The sequence below is a fragment of the Gouania willdenowi genome, unplaced genomic scaffold (assembly GCF_900634775.1).
Source record: "Gouania willdenowi unplaced genomic scaffold, fGouWil2.1 scaffold_62_arrow_ctg1, whole genome shotgun sequence".
Classification (NCBI taxonomy): domain Eukaryota; kingdom Metazoa; phylum Chordata; class Actinopteri; order Blenniiformes; family Gobiesocidae; genus Gouania; species Gouania willdenowi.
Window position 1 is genome coordinate 1,519,991 of NW_021145227.1, and position 18,440 is coordinate 1,538,430.

The 18,440-nt window shown below is 36.2% G+C and overlaps 1 long non-coding RNA gene across 1 annotated transcript; it reads left to right on the plus strand.

The window, feature by feature from the left end:
• Positions 1-793: 793 nt before the first annotated feature.
• On the plus strand, positions 794-10,540 carry LOC114460722 (uncharacterized). The gene is made up of 3 exons (XR_003673720.1): positions 794-933; positions 10,197-10,365; positions 10,441-10,540. It is a non-coding gene; the product is annotated as an uncharacterized LOC114460722 (long non-coding RNA).
• Positions 10,541-18,440: the final 7,900 nt, after the last annotated feature.

The window sequence follows — 18,440 nt, forward strand, 5'->3', positions numbered from 1 at the left end:
TAGTTGTACAAAAAAAAAAAAAAAGAATCATAAACATATTAAAGCTGTTGGTAAAATGATATTCTATAACTAATTACATGAAAAGATCAAAAACATAAATCAAGGCTTACTTGAAATATAATGGGTAATTCAGGGAACCTTGGCTTAATGGTTTTGGATGCATTATTCTATTTATTATGGTGTGAGTGCACTGTAAAAAAAATCTGTAAAATTTACGGGTAAAAACTGTGAAACCATGACAGTAAAAAACTGTAAATATAAATAATGGGTTTTTACTGTTTATATAACATTAAAATCATAGTAAACTCGTTAATCATGAAAAAACTGTAATGATTACATTTTTTCTCTTTAAAATATACATTCCCTTTCTCTTGCACCGTTTTTTTAACTGAAAAAAATACGTATAACATATTGCACTCGAGTACTGTATTTTGCAATTATTTTTTAATTACACCTAAAAGTCAATGTGAAAGTGCAACAAGACACAACAGTAAAAAAATATGCAATTACTATTAATATATATTAACTTTAAATAATATCGATTATATATTATTAAAACTAATTTAGTGATTTTAAAGAAAAGTCATATTGAATTTAAAAACCTCTTTTTCAAAGGAGTCCTGCGGTCTTAAAACATGATTTTTAAAAGCATCTCAAATGTAACAACAATGCTAAAAGATTAAACAAGTTTCCACAGTTAACGCGGCTGAATTTGAACTGGCCAATCAGTGCACTGCTTCTGTCTCCGGTTCGGCAATCGACACAGTCAGCCTCCCGCGCATGCGCTGATTGTGATTACAGCGCGAGTGAGTGGAGTCGGCTGGAGTGACCCGTTCCCGTTGGACATGGACATGGACATCACATCCTGACGCTGCAGTTTGAAGTCCATGGTTGTAACCGAGAGCTTCTTCACCTGCCGTCTTGAGTTTCTTGGTGAGTAACTCAGTACACATCTTTGAAGACGCTACACTGTAGTCCGTAAACCTTATGTAATGACATTTAGCTGCGTTTATGGGTATACAATTCTTATAACAGCCTGGGAAAGCCTATTAATTCAAGTTGGCATTGTTTTAGAAGATACATTTGTGTTCTTCTTTAGTCAGGAGTCATAAGAAAGCGTTTTGCACTACTCTGTAACACAGTGTAGGTTTTCCCGCCGAGCGCCAAGCTAAAGCGGGGCCGTCTATGTGCTGAAGCCCGAAGCTAACCAGGTTGCTTATGTTTGAATGCCACGTTATAGGTTGACAAAATGTGTTCTTGTAATATATGTGGAGAAAGCGTCCAGTCTGTGAAAGCATATGTGTTACACTGTAGATTGCACCGCAATGAACCCCGACTTATTTTCAAATGTATTGGGACCAGTTGTAAGCAAGTGTTTTCTGGTTATACAGCTTTAAAGTCACATTTCTATCGTCACCATAACAGGACGCCAACAACTACTCAGGATGTGACCTTAACGTCATTGAAATGCACTGTATCTCTTTGTGAACGACAGTGTGAGGGAGCCAAACATTTGGTTGCTCATTTAAAGGAGCACATAGCAAAAGGGCGCCATGTTGCCTGCCCAGTGAGAGAATGCCAAAGTGTGTTCAGTGCTAAACCGTCATTTACCTCTCATATGTCCAGAAAGCACAGAGACTGGTCAGAAAATGTGATTTTTACATCCATTCAGGAAGCACAGTGTGACGTTCCTACTACAAGTCTTGACACACAGGTAGCTGCCAGTTTGTCAGATACTGAAGACAGTGTTGGGGACGCGTCTAATTTCCAAGACCTATATTTCAAAAACATTTGCATGTTTTACATGAAACTACAGGGACAGCATCTACTTCCTGTGTCTACCATTCAAAACATCATTGAAGAAATTCAGAATATACATGAGTTGGGACAGACATATACTTTAAATCAACTTAACTCATGTTTAAAAGAGATGTCTGTTTCAAATGAAGACATTGCAAAGATAAATGACACATTAAAACAATCTGACTTGTTTGCAGCGTGTCACACTGGACCCATGCGAACACCTTACTCCAGAGCTCAGTGTTTTAAAAACATGTTCAATTATGTGGAGCCAAAAAAAGTGTTATTGGGCAGAGATGAGAATAGAACAGAGCGGTCTGCCTATTATATTCCTGTTCTAAAAACATTAAAAGGTATGCTGGAGTCCAGTTTTTGGCAGGGCCTAATGTCAGTGGATCTCAATGATGTTCCCAAAACAGATGTTCTCACAGACAGTTGTGATGGTAAACTGTACATGTCTAAGACATTTTATCAAGAAAACCCAAATTGTCTTAAGATCGTTTTATACACTCAAAAAAGGCAAACTGGTGGGCTGTTACATTTACTAAAGTGTAACATGTATAATTAAAGCTATAATTTCATGTTTCCAAGATGAACATGATAAAATCATGATGAATGCATGAAATCTGACAACTAATTGAATTTATTAGATTCATTCATGTTGGCATAAAGTGAGGCAATTGCGTCCTTATGGTGGGCGGGAAAAGCAAAGCGCATATTGAACGAGAAGACCCTGCTCTCGCGATACTTTACAAGGAAACATGGGAAGACGACCTCCTTTGCTGTGCACATGGAATTGGTAAGTAGAAATCTATTGTCATCCATCTTAATGCAAACGAAATACTATGCAGAAATAGTAGTAGTCCATCATTTTCAGCGATATTTAGTCAAAATTATAGTTTGTTTTTAAAAATATTAACAGTCGACCGTCTGACAAGGATCTAGACTGAGGCTAAAGTGGTTGCATGTGCGACAGTTTTTGTTTTTTTTTTAATTTTGTTTCTTTTATTTTGTCTCTGTTTTGTCCACTGACGATTGTTTTCCTCTGTATTCTCCGCTGACGTTTGCTTTGGGCTTCATGCGTGCGTTTCTTGATGTACCACACGCTTGTACTCATAAATGTGGTCTCGATAAAAGTAACTGATACCACTTGGTGTGCGGCGCAGCGCACCTACGGGACACTCCTCTCAGGTGAGAGCTAAGAGCAACACACTGGTGAATTCTTCCATGGAAATACAATATTCCTCATAGAGAGGTCTTACTTACAGATCTCTACCTAAATCAGAACCAGTGCTAGATTTAACCAGAGCTAAATGTTGTCTTTTTGTGCCTCAGTGCTGGGTCTGCAGTGTTTACAAGCCGCTAATGTTGCTAACTAGCCGCTAGCCGGCTAGTTAGCAACATTAGCGGCTTGGGCGATTGTTAAGCCGCTTTACGCGTCCTTAGATCTCCGTTTCGAAAGTGCGGATGTCAAACTACAAACCAGTTTTTAAATCATGTTGATAGGCCAAATAGAAGTGGAGTTATGAGGGAAAATGTGCGTGTGTTTTTTTGTGACATTTTCTTGAGCTGTCCGTGCAGGAAGACCGCTGCAGAGCGCTAAAACGAAAGCGAAAGTGTTGCGCAGCAAGAAGGCCATTGTCCAATCATAATGTCCACATATAGCGGGAATTTTGTTTTCAAGCGTCAGGTAAACAGAGACAGAGAAAGAGGGTGAGTTGAGAGATTTGAGAAAATAGTGATTATTACTGTGATTTGACAGTTTAGTTAGTGTGTAGTGAGTGATATTAGAGTGTAGTGTAGTGTCAAATATATTTGTTTATTGTTTTATATCAACACAATGAGGCACAAATAATTAGCATTTCCCTGTATTTGTGATTCATACTTTTTTGTAAATAGTTGTACAAAATCAATTGAGACATTGCTTCCATTTCACTGTAAATATCTATATATAACTGTGTTTTTTGATTCATCTGTATATAAGTTTTTGAAATATATAGTTTAGATTTGCTAAACAAGCAATAAAAATGATTCGTTAAAAATGTTTGTGACTTTTATATTAAAAAAAAATTACTTTTTCCCACTCAAATTTTAGTTTTCATAGTGGTTTTAGATCTACTGTGTTAATACAGTATGCCGTATTAAAGAAAATACTTCACAGTCATATTTGGGAGGTTCTCCTTAAAAAAATGATACCAAACATGCAAGGTTTATGGATTTCCTTATATGAAATATAAAGGTAAAATCAAACACAATGAAAAAACAACAAAAACGTCTTAGACCCCAGAGGGTTAATGTATCTGCAAAACTAACTCAGCGACTAAAAAGTACTCAGAAAATGCAAATGATAGAGATATAGCATGTCCATATTGAACGAAATTTAGATGGAGCAAAAATAATCGAAATGCTGTGGTCTAGGCAAATGGCTAAGTTGCTCTAGTCTACAAAACACACGTAAAGGGAAATCCACACAGTTGTACAAAAGCAAAAATAGGCCAATTAGTGATAAGTACTATTCATTAAATGAATACAGCACAGGCAATGAGTAAATTGTGGACATGGACTGTTTTGTCTCTGAACAGTGCAAAAAAAAATAAAAAAATAAAATTCATATGTTAGATTCTGTCAGCTATAACTTTTCTTTTAAAGGGAATTCGACTTTGCTCAAGGAAATGTAAACGAGTAAAGAAACTTAATTATTAATTAATCTGCTGTGTAAAAGTCTGTCTATAAAAAATGAGATGCAATAATGAGTAAATTTCCTCTTAATTTCTTGGAAACAGAATATCATATTTGAAAATATTTGATAACATGACTCAAAGTACAAGAAAAGCCATTTCATATTACAATGATACAAAACATTCAGAAACGGTGCTAAAAATATCAGTCACGAGAGCACTTTTATCATAATCATGTTATTTATGGCTCATTTACGTTTGAAATGCATACGGATACACATGAGACTGTTCTGTCTTGTTAACATGAAAACACTAATATCATTTTTAAAAGGTTATGTTTTGAACTCATTATGTCTGTTTATTGATCAATTCCTAGTCTGTCTGTGAGCTGTAGATCCACGTCTGTCAGTGATTACATGCTTTTTTTCATGGGCATTAATTGATATAATTATTAATTGTTCTCTCAATTTATTACAGCAACTTCTGACCGCAAGAGTGTCCTGTCTGACCACGCCTGTATCTGCCATTCAACTGCATAAGTGCCTGCTCGAAAAATTCGTCGACCTGAAACAGTGAATTTTTTTAGGTGAGAAGATGTGTAGGTCTCAAATGTCTTTAGCTCAGAGGGAGTTAGCTGCTTGTTAAAATTTAAAGAAGCTACATAGTTTATACATAGTAATAAGCTTTTTTTATTCTTTAACTCCTTCTGTCTCTTCCTTCCAATCACTTAACTTCATGTCACAGAGACATGAAGTTAAAGAGATCCATGTCTGGACGGCTAATGAAGGAGCTTTGTTAATGTTTTTGTTTTGTTTTTTGTCAGACGGCTGACGAAAACATTGGAACGGCCATGGCAGAGATGGTCTTTGGAATCTTTGTCATGCGACATGAAGGAGCACAGCCTGGTGATGACCCCGATGATGTTGGAATCATTCTGGAGGGGGTGGAAGTACTCGATGGGTTGGTAAATGTGCCTTTTGCTGTGGCAATGTTGCTTGCTCTTGTGTATGCTCTAAACTTGAGCTACCCTCCGGAGCTAAAATATACCTTTGAAGCATTGCAGAAGATCATAATGGAACTAGATGGAAACAGACTATCCAGGAAGATACAAGTTCTCAAAACATTGCTTTGCCGTTAGTCAAGGCGCTCCGATGACGGTTAAATGTGAAGGAGTCCCTGACAGATTGTCAAAACCTCTTACCCCCGCCTTAACCGAGTGCATTTTCTCCAGTTCAGTTTTACCCAAATCTAAAACCTTCTCGACATGAGTTCACTGACTTTAGGCCTCATTTGAAAGCTACAAAATGTATCAAAACAAATCTTTTTCCTTGCGTTGTTGCTGTGTCTGTCACTTTTTAAAAAATTTTTAACCCTTTTTTTTTGTTGCATTCCTATCACTTGTGATGGGAATGGTCTGTTTTTGACACATTTCTGTCACTTTTTCATTGCTTTTTTGTTGCATTTTCATATTTGTGTCACAATTTTGTTGCTGTTATGAGCTTTTAGATTTGGGTAATGCCAAACTGGAGACAATGTGCTTGGTTCAGGTGGGGGTTAAGTACTTTTATTTTTCTTAGTTACATTTGAACTGGTTTTATTCTGTAAATCCCCTAAATGTGGTATGAACATGTTCTTCTGTTAACGTGTGTTTCAGTAAGTTCAACAGCACATACAGGTGCAAAAACTGTTGCATTATTGTTTATTTGGAGGAAAAAAGTTTTGTGGCAGCATCTACATGTTATGCTTTTTTTCTTTCATAGCACTAGGTGCTATAATTCATTCTCTTGGCACTTAAAAAAAATGTTTGTTCTGTGGCAAGCAACTGTTGGTGTAAAACTTTGCACTTTTGAAAAAATACATTTTTATGGCAATATCTACTATTTGTCTTTTCTTTCTACCCATGACACCAAGCAGTCTGTAGTCTTTGTTGATACTATTCACTGCAAACCTTTAAGTGTTTACACTTGAATTGCATTCTTTAAATTACCTTAATTGAATCATGGAAAGTATTTCCATGTGATTTAATGGCTTTTTTTCAGCATTAACCATTTCTGTTGGGCTAACTTATTTTACTTGGGTTGGATCAACTTAAGATAGTTTTGTAATTTCACTACTGTCAAATTAGTGGATCTAATACTATTATATTTAGTCAGTTCTAGCCCTAAGAACCAAGTTAAATCAACCCTAATGAATTAATTTGATCCAACACATCTAAATTAAGTAGGTCCCAAACCTAGAAAATAAGTTAAATCAACCCTAATATATAGTGTTGAACCAAGTCAAGTGCATCAAGTTGGACTAACAAAATTGCTTAATGCTGAAAGAAAGCCATTTAATTATGTGGAAATACTTTCCATGATTTTTTTATGTTCATTCAAAGAGTTGTTTTTTTGAGTGTACCAGGATGCATTCGAAGTGGTGAACCCATTGGGTTCAGCAAAAAAGAAGCATAAAGTTTTGGCAGTTTACTTTTCTCTACTTAACATGGCTCCCCATGTACGATCAAATGTTGATCATATGCAGCTGGTTTTATTATGTAGAGATAAGGATTTTAAGGAATTTGGCCATGTCAAGGTTTTTAATGAGCTCCTTAATGATCTGAAACAACTGGAGGAAAATGGGATAGCAATGGATGATGGAAATGTGGTCAAGGGAGCTCTCTACTGTATTGCTGGAGACAACTTGGGCTCCCACACCATTGGAGGATTTACAGAAAACTTTAGTACATCTGAGTACTTTTGCAGGTATTGTCTGATTTCTCGAACTGAATTTCAGGGTGCTGATCCTAACATCTGTGGACTGGAACGAACTCCAGCAATATACAAATCTGCCATTGAACAACTGGATCAAGAGAATGCTCCCCAAGTTCAAGGGATAAAGTTCAGGTCTGTATTTGATACTCTCCAACATTTTGACATTTGCTCACCAGGATTGCCCCCTTGTCTCGGCCATGACATTTTTGAGGGTGTCCTTTCATATGATGTTGCTCTTTTTCTCAAATACTTCATCAACAAAAAGAAATGGTTTACCTATATAACTTTAAACAGGCGAATCAAACAGTTAAAATACAAAGCAACAGATGCTTGCTCCAAACCATGTGAGGTAAGTCCTCAAACACTAAAATTGAGTGGAAATGCAGTCCAAAACTGGAATTTTCTGAGACTTTTGCCGTTGATAATTGGAGAAAAGGTACAAGACAGCCAAGATCATGTGTGGCAGCTAATTTTACAGCTTAAGGACATTGTTGATCTGATTTGTGCTCAGCAAATTTCCAAAGCTCAAGTAGCCTATCTAGATGTTCTGATCCAAGAATATTTAGAGTCCAGAAAGACATTATTTCCCGATATAAAGCTGAGACCTAAACACCATTATTTGCGGCATTATCCTGGCCTGATCCTAAAATTTGGCCCACTCATCAAGCTGTGGACCATGCGTTTTGAGAGCAAACACAGTTATTTCAAACGATGTACAAGGCATCTGAAAAATTTCAAAAATCTGTGCTTGACTCTTGAGCAAGTTAAAGGCACAATCCTCCATTTTGGATTCACTGGAAGGAATACAAAAGTTCACGTTAATGTGCAGTATAATGGAATAACTTACAGAAAAGGACAATTACTTGTCAATAACATTGAGGATTCAGTGGAGTTTGGAGAAATCATGCTTATTCTCGTGAAAGATGATTTTGCACCACATTTTCTGCTGAGAGTGTATGAAGGTGAATTTATTTCACACTACCACATGTACTCTGTAAAGGACACAGGAAGACTACAATGCAGACATGTCGGTGAACTTATTGACGTTTTTCCCTTAACATATTACATACAAAATGAATGCAAGATTGTACCATTGAAGCACAGTCTCTTATCACACTAAATGTTTTATTTGGCTGTACCACGGTCTAAACTTTCTTTTGTCTTCCAGATATGGCAGAGGTACAGATAACAAAGATAAGTGATGCTATAACAGAAGTGCTTCCGGATCTTCCGACTGAAGTAGTCAAGTCAGTAGAAGAAGCTTTGAAGGCACTTGGTGCAACAACAGCAGATGACTTCCAATACATTACAGAGACAGACTTGCTGCCTGTTTTAAAACCCATACAAGCCAGAAGACTGTTAGCCGCCTGGGCCCAGAAGAGTAAGCATGTGTTACCCCAACAATGAACAATTTTGATGTCATATGAAGTCATGGAAATCCCTATGTAATTAATTTGATGTAATATTCAGATAACAAAAAAGTAGAGTGCTGGCAATAAAATCTTGATTTATAGCTGGGTACCCCCCCCCCCACACACACACACACACACACACACACACACACACACACCATGATATTGAAGAATACTTTTTGATAATGAAAGTTTTGATTAGAATTATATAAAAAAAAAGAATTATAGAATCAGTAAACACAATAATTTTTAATAAGTTATGCAGCCCTACAATTGTTTTTGGTCAAAACTTGTACTAACCAAATGTTTTTGCTCATACAGACTCAACCACTCCTTCTCAATCCCCAGCATGCTCCTCTCCAATACCTGTCCTATCCACTTCGTCGTCATCTCCTAGCTCTCGCTCACCAGCTACATCACCACCGTCAGGAAGCTGTTATCCAGTTGCACCAAACTGGGTAGACAATTTTCAGATTCCATGGCAGAAGCTCCCTGAGGACTTGGTACAAATTTTAGAAAGAGAGAAAAGGCCAAGTCCACGTTTACGCAGAGAAATGATTAGGATTGTGGTCTCCGAGATGATGAAGATATGCAAGAATCCAACCAAACGCCATACAACAGAGATTGCCAGAAGGATGGTGGCCAAGTATCCAAAGTCTCTTAAAGATGTAATCGAAGGGGATGTTATTGGACTTGGATACCATTCGTTGGTAAAGCAACTCCAGTCAAGAGTTGAAAACGTCAAACGACCTGACACCCCGAAGATTACAAAACGCAAAGCACCATCAGATGATGACACTGATGAAATATCCGCAGAACAAAGAGCAAGTGTTCAAGATATGTATGGCTGTATAAACTGGGAGCTGAAATATCTGCCCCTCCCTGAGACTGTGGAGAGTCAGCTACAGAAAAAAGAACAAATGAAGGAGATGTTTAAAGAACTAAACTACAATCCTGACATGGCGGAAGCATTAATCAAATCCACCTACTTCACACAGCGTAAAGAGATCAATAAAGGTGCAAGTATCAAGCAATTATCCCAGGAATGGCCATTTTTGTTTGAGAAAGTTGGTATGGCAGCACACTTCCAGGACCTTACTGGTATTAATTTGATCGAGTCCTTCCTCACTAATGTGGATAAAAAAGGGTCACGCCTCTTAAACTTCTTCAAATGTGTTGATGCACATAAACGGAAAAAAGTTCTGAATGGACTTTTAAAACTGCAAACTGAAAACGTTAAGTCTACTGGGTGCTCAGGGGAAATAATACAGATGGTGCTTCTTTTACTTGCCCATTTTGATGAGAAGGAAGAGCATCTGTTTCATTTTGTGGAGAAGACGAGTCTTGCTGAGGAGATTCAGATGGAGAACGTGCCACCAACACCCTGCCTTATTGTTTGTGGTAGGTTACACCAACAAACCTATATACTCATTGTTGAGTTTGTAGTGCATAGTGTGTTAGGATGTGATTTGGGATACACCCGATATTACTTATTTAAATGTCCAACCCGAAATCCCCTTTAAAGTATATTCTCTTCATTTCTTTATTCTTAGGTTCCTCCTGCTTTGCTGCTGAAACGTATATGTTGAGCATAGACCGAGAGATTGTCAACAACTACATCACTTCCTTCACATATGCCATCTGCTTGATGTTTGGAAGTTACTACTGCTTCAACATACACTACCCAGTGGAACTACGGTCAACACTGGAGTTCCTCCAACGGTAAAATGCATTTTTGTTATACTCCCAGAAATGGCAAAGCATTTGAGTTTATGTTTGTTTGCTTTTGTTTTCAAGGTGCTTCTTTTCAATAAATCCTGAGAAAGGCACCAAGGTGGAGTGGAAAAAAAAAAAAGTGTTTGCAGTCAATCCTCGAGTGTTAACACTAATAACCGACCTCGCTGACCATGAGTGGACCTACCAGTGAAGAGGTCAGTGAAAATAATGCAAAAATGATAAGTCTTCAGGAACTGAGGGCCTTCTAGATTACAAGGATTTTCAATCACTGGACTGGATTGTGTTACAGAATAAAACTGCTTTTAACGGTGCACATTTTGTTTGTGCTTTTACAGATCCATCAACCCAAGCTCCATCCTGGCATGCTCCTCAAGTGTTTTCTTCTTTTTCCTCATCCATCGGTACATCATTGTAAGACTTTGTTATTCACTGGCTCCAGTGATGATTGAAAGGTACACTTTCTGTTCAGTAATGTGCAGCAGTTTTGTTGTTGTCTAACTTGTTTGTTAGACCTTGTTCGTGTTGAGCTTTCCTGCTCTGGTTATGCACTTTAAGCATGCTTGTTTCTGGGTGAAAATCTTGTTTAAAAAAAGTTATTGAATTGACAGTGTAAAATTTCGAGTGAAAGTACATCTATAAGGTTCAGTGTTAAAATAACAAAATTGACAAAAATTGTTGCTTCAAACTGCTCATCTGCTTTTTATTTTTAACTGATTGATCTGTAACTTTCTAGAGTTTTAGAAGTCTGTTAACGTCAGTTGTAAGGCCACATTTGTAAAAACAGTGGAGGATCCCTCTAAATGATGCTTTTTTTTTTTAGCTTGATGTTACCCCTACTCAGGGATGGTTTTTCTTTAATAATATGAACCACACTGTTATTGAGTGTTTCAGCATTTTTTTATGTTTTGTTTGTCATTTAAATGACTCCAGGTCTGATATTTAAAATACATTTTTTGATGTATTGAATTGTTCCTACAAGTCATGATTGATTTGTGACATGTATCAATTCTGTTTGTTTAGAACCTCAAAGATAAAAAAAAATAAAATAAAGAACAAGTATTAAAACATTTTAATTTGGTTTATTGTGTTTTTTACAAATTGATAGAAGGATACTGAGTTTAGAACTACCAGGTAGGAGGACTAGAGGAAGACCAAAGAGGAGGTTTATAGATGTGGTAAAAGAGGAGATGAAGGTAGTTGGTGTCAGAGAAAAAGATGCAGTAGACAGGTCTAGATGGAAGAAACTGATTTACTGTGGAGACCCCTGAAGGGAATAGACCAAAGAAGAAGTGGTTTTTACAACAAAAAAAAAAATTTTTTTGGGTCTTAATATTTTCACTTATTTCTTGTGATTTTTACAGAATAACTCTGTAATTTTCTAAATCTGACCGTTAATTTTCCATTCAAAAACTGTCATATGTCATGGCAAAAAGCTTATTTTATACGGTACTTTCAGATACATTTTTAAGTAAAACTGTGTAAAATATATATTGATACACCTTGTTTTTTACAGCAACATATAGAATAAATAACATTTGTTAATCGTAAAAACAACAGCCATAATACATTTATTTTCTGTAAATGGAGAAAATATTATACCGTAATTTTACGGTATATTTTCGGCAACCGCAGCTGCCAGGAATTTACCGTAAAATCAACATTTTTTTTTTTACAGTGTGTGTGTTTGTGTGAGTGTAAGAAATCTGTTAAATGATCTGATACATTTACTGTTTTTGCTGATTTTGACTAATATATATTATGGAGCTTGTAAAAGTTCCACTAAAAACATGTTATTATTATTATTATTATTATTATTATTATTATTATTATTATTATTATTATCTCCACTACAGTTGAAAACCTTGAATTCAACGATGATGTAAACTAAATCACTCCTAACGGTACTGTATTGGTACAGACAATGACACTGATGGTGACAGAAGTAGTGACACAAGCACTTCAACCATAATCCTTGAGAGCAATGATGACCTCAGCGAGGACAGTTTCAATGAAGGTCTGTGTTAAAAGTGGGAACAATTCCAGAGTGATGTCGTAGTTCTGATTTGTGTACATCTAAACCAGTTTAAATCTGTAATGATACTACATTTGCCTCCGTCTCATGTGCCAGAGTACATTGTACTCAGTACCAAGGAGGGAGAGAAGGACTGTATCAAGAGTCTGCCCTGTATCAAGCCTGCTCAGTGGTAAGAACTGAACAGAATTGTGTCCTAGGCAATGGATGAGCTGTGTTGCATTTATATCTGTATCTATACCAGAAACAAATCTGTGACTGCAGGTGACAGATAGAACACATTTTTGTGGAGGTACATCTTTTAAATTAACACATGCCTTGAGATGCGTTTAAAGTCCCTGGGAAACCCAGAAATGTCATTAGTAAAATATCCCCAGACAACCCAGAGACCACATGAAAACAAAAGAGGACATGTTTAAAACCAGACGTATGGTCACCATACATGTCATCATTATTTAATAAAATGCAGTGTTATAGTTTGGTCACATGGGGGAGATTTATAAAGTTTTATTATTATGAACATATGGAATTTTGGTGTTGTTTACCATATCTACATTGAAAAAAGAACCTTGGGATGAAATATTATTGAGAAAATATTTTCCAAAAAATATCAAAATAATATTAATTCACTGGAACACATCTGTAACCTTTACACACCCAGAAACACAATATATTATGACTGTAAATATCATGTCTGCTATTAAAAACTGTATATTACAATAATTAGCATATTAGCACACACTTAGCTATAATAGAGCTTTTCATCTGTAAACCCTTCTTAGAAACCAATGATCACACAATGTGTTGCCTGTTATCTCACGCTACGAGGTGACTATTGTTGGATTGTCCCTGTATAAATAAAGTTTCATTGAATTAATATGTGACCTTTGACAAATAAACAGTGGTTGCAAATATCAAACTACTTCTGTGTAACTCTATTGTAGTCCAGTCATCACATTTATAAACTATCTTAGTCATCTAGGATCTGTGCACCCTCAGAAAATCAGCTGCTCACATTATTTTGACCTGAAATCATCTGATTTTCCACCGTTTGTAATTCTTCTCCAGTCTGCATTGACTCCTCCCACCAGAGCGTCATGTTTAAGGGAAGAAGAAAATGAAAATGGATGCTTTATTATTCATTTTATTTATGAGTTAAAAATGCAGTTATTTTCTGAAAATGAAAAATTATTTCTGGTAATGGATTTTAAATTGAATTATGGTACAGATATACTTCCATAGTTTATACAGTTGACGTAGCGTTCTTATTCTCTATTACAAGTTCACAGTTGTTTTTGTTTGCAATGCCTTTGAATAAGTTGTTTTGTGCCTGACTTGGCTAGCTACGCCACAAGTTTTCCCTCAGTGTCCTTAGGTCTCACATGTTAGATGGACCTTGAACTGAGACATGTTTGAATACTTTACATTGTAGTGTTGCACAAATGTTTGATCATTTTGTTTTTGCCTTCTTCACGTGACAAATCACAGCACTTTATACAGCAGCATATTATGTGTTTTGTTCATTGCTGTTTGTTTTGCTTTAAAAAAAGTCTTAAATTGTCTTAAATTTGACATAAAAAGTGTGCAGCAACCACTGTTTCTGGTGTACGGTTCATACTGTTAATAAATGTTGATGGTACTCATACTCCTGGTTGTGATTCTGATAAGATGTTTATTCTGAGAACAAAAACTGGTTTTAAAATGTTGGTTTTAGTTTTAATATAGATTTAGGTTTATTTCAAGATGAGTCAACTTGTATCAAGAAACAGCTTAGTCATTTTTCACTAATACTGATTCATTTTTTACTTAGATTAGTTGTTTTCTTCTTGTTCCGAAGCTTTCATTTGCATAAATTAAAAAAGCAAAACATTTTTTAACAAGAATTATTTGTTTATATTTAGTATATTTCACTTGTTATTGTGTTGTAGGAAGTTTGATTTCAAGTAATTTAATCTAATAATCATCCATTTCTGCTTATTTTAACCCTTTAGAATACTTGTCTTGCTAACCACAACATTAATTCTAATTAAATTCAGTACATCTACACGTCTGCTATATGTTGTCACCACTAAAATGTAGTATTTTTTTTCTAGATCATCACCAACTCAGGTTGTTCCAGGCTGATTAAAACCATCCCATCTGAGCTGAGACATGAACTGATCCATTTATTCACACATTAGTTCTTCTAATGTCTTTAAACACTTTTATTGATACACACAGACCTGGTCAGAGCAGGTTACACTCCCACAATGTAGAAGCATCTACCAAGGAAGACAGTGCTGTAGAGGAATAAGTGAGTCATGGGATTCTCCAGACTAGGATGAGTGTGAACTGTGATCCAGCTGTTAGTTCTGTAGTCAAAGGCCTCTATGGTATTAGAAAATAATTTAAACATCAGTAAGACGGCGTTTGGCAAACGACGGCAAAACAAGGTGTTGTTGATCCCAGACTCAGAGCAGAGTAACGAAGGTTGAGACATGACTTTAAGGGTATCAGAGACCAAGAGGTGGGACTCAGGGTTTGTTTTTACCACATCATTGTTAAGCACATTGTCTGTGATGTAACTTTTGTCCATCAGCCCCAGTCGTACCTTTGGTAACAGAGTAGAAATGGCTCCCTGCCGTTCCTCAGGCATGTGGTTTATCCATCTTAAAACACTTTGATGATGTTTGACCTGCTACACATCACATCAGCAAATGCACCAGCACCTGGCACTCAAGTGTCAAATCAGCTGAGCTGGTGTGTGTGCAACAACTGCAGGGATATGCCCACAGATGTAGAATGCAAGTGCTGTGGGCAACAGCCAGAAGCTTGTATTTCCATATTGCCTCACATGGCAGCCTACATACTACAGGAGGGCCACCTGCGACTTGCCAGCCGAATTTGGAATGATGTCCGGGGCTTGGATGATCTGCTCAACCGAGGAGAGATCAGCAAACAATTACGCCATGCAGCCTACTGTCAATATGTTATGTGGCAATATGGGGCACTGGGACGAGGCAATAGAGTTGTTATTCCTAGTTGCGTTGTGTGGAGAATCAGAGATTGCTTTCCAGATCTACTGGGACATTATACGGGTTACATCCCTGGAAGAGTGCAATAATGTTTCCATTATGACAAGTGTAAATAAATGTGTAAATATGACAGCCCTGCACTGAGCAAGGTGTTGTTTTTTTGTTTTATCTATTATCATTACAGAAGAAGTAGCTGTATTTACACATTTTTATATAGTATTTTGGCATTTGCACAGGATTCCAACATAAACCTGCTGTCAGCTGGAAAATGGACACCAACAGTTCAGGAAGTTGTTGATCTTTGAAGGTGTGGTCTGAAAGAAAAGATCAATACAATGATCAGTTGGAAAGGAAGCAGGAAGAAGTTTCCCTTTGTTCACTTTCTATACAGGATATACATTCTATAGCTTCTGTATTCATACATGATGTATATGAAGAATGATTCATATTATTATTATTATTATACACTAATGACAGATTCTATATCAGGGCTGTTAAACTCATTTTAGTTGAGGGTTCAAATACGGACCAGTGTGGGGTCCAAAGGGCTGCAGATTATAGGAAAACCAGCCTTAGTTTATGAATGACTTTGTTTTAATTTTCTCAAATGTTGTGGATTAATTTTGGAAAAATTGCATAACTTTCGAAAACTGAGAGTTCCTGCAACAATTTCAGTTTAAAAATAACTCCATCATGTGATGTCAGCGTGGGAAAACTGTGAGCTCTGCTAATATTGTGGAGTTCACTTAAAATTATTTGTTTTTAGAGAGCCTGAGATATCTACAACTGAATTAGTGAAAACGTGAATAATTGTAGAAATTAACTGTCATTTTTACTTTCTCCTGCAGACTGAATTAGATGCTCTACAGGGCAGGATTTGGCCCCCAGGCCTTAAATTTAACACGTATTTTATATGAAAGACAATCTATGATGTCCATCATGAGTTTGTATACTGTACATAATAATCATTAGTAGTTTTTATAGAATCTAGAGAATGTGACTAATATTCTAATAGATGTAATAATCAGATCCTAACTTGTAGATTAATATACATGCTGTGTTAATGCAGACCATCTTCATCATGTACCTTTGAATCTGTTTCTTTTCTCTGTTTATAAAGGATTCATATTTGTAATGAGTTTTAAATGAGTATCTAATACATCACATAATAGTATTTTCTTGATTTTAGATGTGATGTGTTTTATATAAAGTGTGTTTTTCTACAGTTGAAGTGAATGTGATGAAATGGTTCCTGACAGGGAAACCCTGCCTAAAGCCTGTGAATGGATCATGCAGTGTGCTGAATGAATATCAGGGGAAGGGGAGCCCAAAGTGTCCAAACACTCCCATTTTATCACCATATTTACATTTCTATCAACTCTGTGATTACAGCTCATAGATTTATTCTAACTCTGAAATGTTCTTTAATCTGTTCTTTAGCCTGTCCAGCCTTTCTTTAGAACTTACAATGTTCTATGTAACCATGAGAAATCCTAAAGTTCTTCTTAAATCTTCCTTCTGACATAAAGTTTGAATCAATGTAAATGTAATGATATCAAATGTCCAGTGAAGCTTTGTTCCTTTAAATAAAGACGTGTTATTGTCTGTGCTGGATTTCTTTGAACAGAGAAACATGTCAGAGAGAGGGAGAGCTTTTCATTGGATAGCACATAATCCTCCATCAAACACACATGGTTCCCATGAGAAGAACATCCACTGGATGGATCTAAGAACAGGAAGTGAAGGTTCCTCTGGAAACTGAGTGTTTAGTGAAGCTGAAGGAGTTTAAAAATAGACTTTTAGAGTAACCGCTGCTTTCACATCCAGTCATGATGTCTTTCCAACAAATTCCGATAAAATGAGTCAAACAAGTGCAGAATTCTTTAGTTTAAGATTGTTTCTACATTAATAAGGCTTTTTATTTAAATGTAGTGTTGTATCAACATCTGAGACAGTGAAAGAGTTCCTGTTTTGGTTCTAGAAGGATATGAATTATTCCCAATGAACAGCACTGATTAAAAGGGGGCGGAGTCTCCCTGTATGTGGACTCAGAGTGGAGGTGTGTCCAGGTTAATCACATGTCTAAGTGTGTAAATGAATATAATATAAAGTTGTATATACAGAACACCAGGGTGGTGCATTGACACACTGAAGAACACATTAGCTGACATGTTTCATAACTCTGATGATTCAATAAAATACAAAGTGTTTGGAGTGACTTCATTATTAATATTATGACTCCAAACAGACACATAAAGACTTGTGATGTTATACATCCAATGTACAGCTGTGGCCTGTTCTTAGTCATTCTAAAGCCAAGCAGAGTCACATTAGACACTGACACATCCATCATTAACATTTGGACACATTCAGCTGATTGGAAAGTAGATGGAGGATTATTTAGAAGTGATATCAGTGAACAGCTTCCAGTTACAAACCAGAGCTGGGCTTAGATCTATCAATGTGATCATCCAAACAATGTCTATGATGTCTTTATGTCTACATTAGTGATGCTACATGAGAAAAAACTGTCCTTTAAACAAAGAGCAGGAAGCAGAAGCTTTAGAACAAGCCTTGGATTACTGAGGCCTTAGAGAATGTATGCACTAAGATAAATGTCCTGAATAAAAGCTTTATAAACCTAAAGAAGCAGAAGATAAGCATACGTGATATAAAAAACAATGAGTAAACATTATGAAAAGTTTAAAATAATATGATATATATTAGGCAGTGGCTATCCGTAAGGTTGACGTATCAATATACCGACATTTTATCTGTACGCAGCGCCCCTCATTGGCTAGTTTAGGTCACGTGACTAAAACTAAACCTAACACTAACCCAAAGTACTTCGGCAACTGTAACAACACACTTTTTATATATGAACATGAAAAATTATTAGAACAATATAAGAGTAACACTAAAAAAACATGGACTGTTGTAAATTAAATAATCAAAAAGAACAACAGATTATCCAAATAATTTAATAAAGAGTAATGATGTAGTGAAAGAATAAC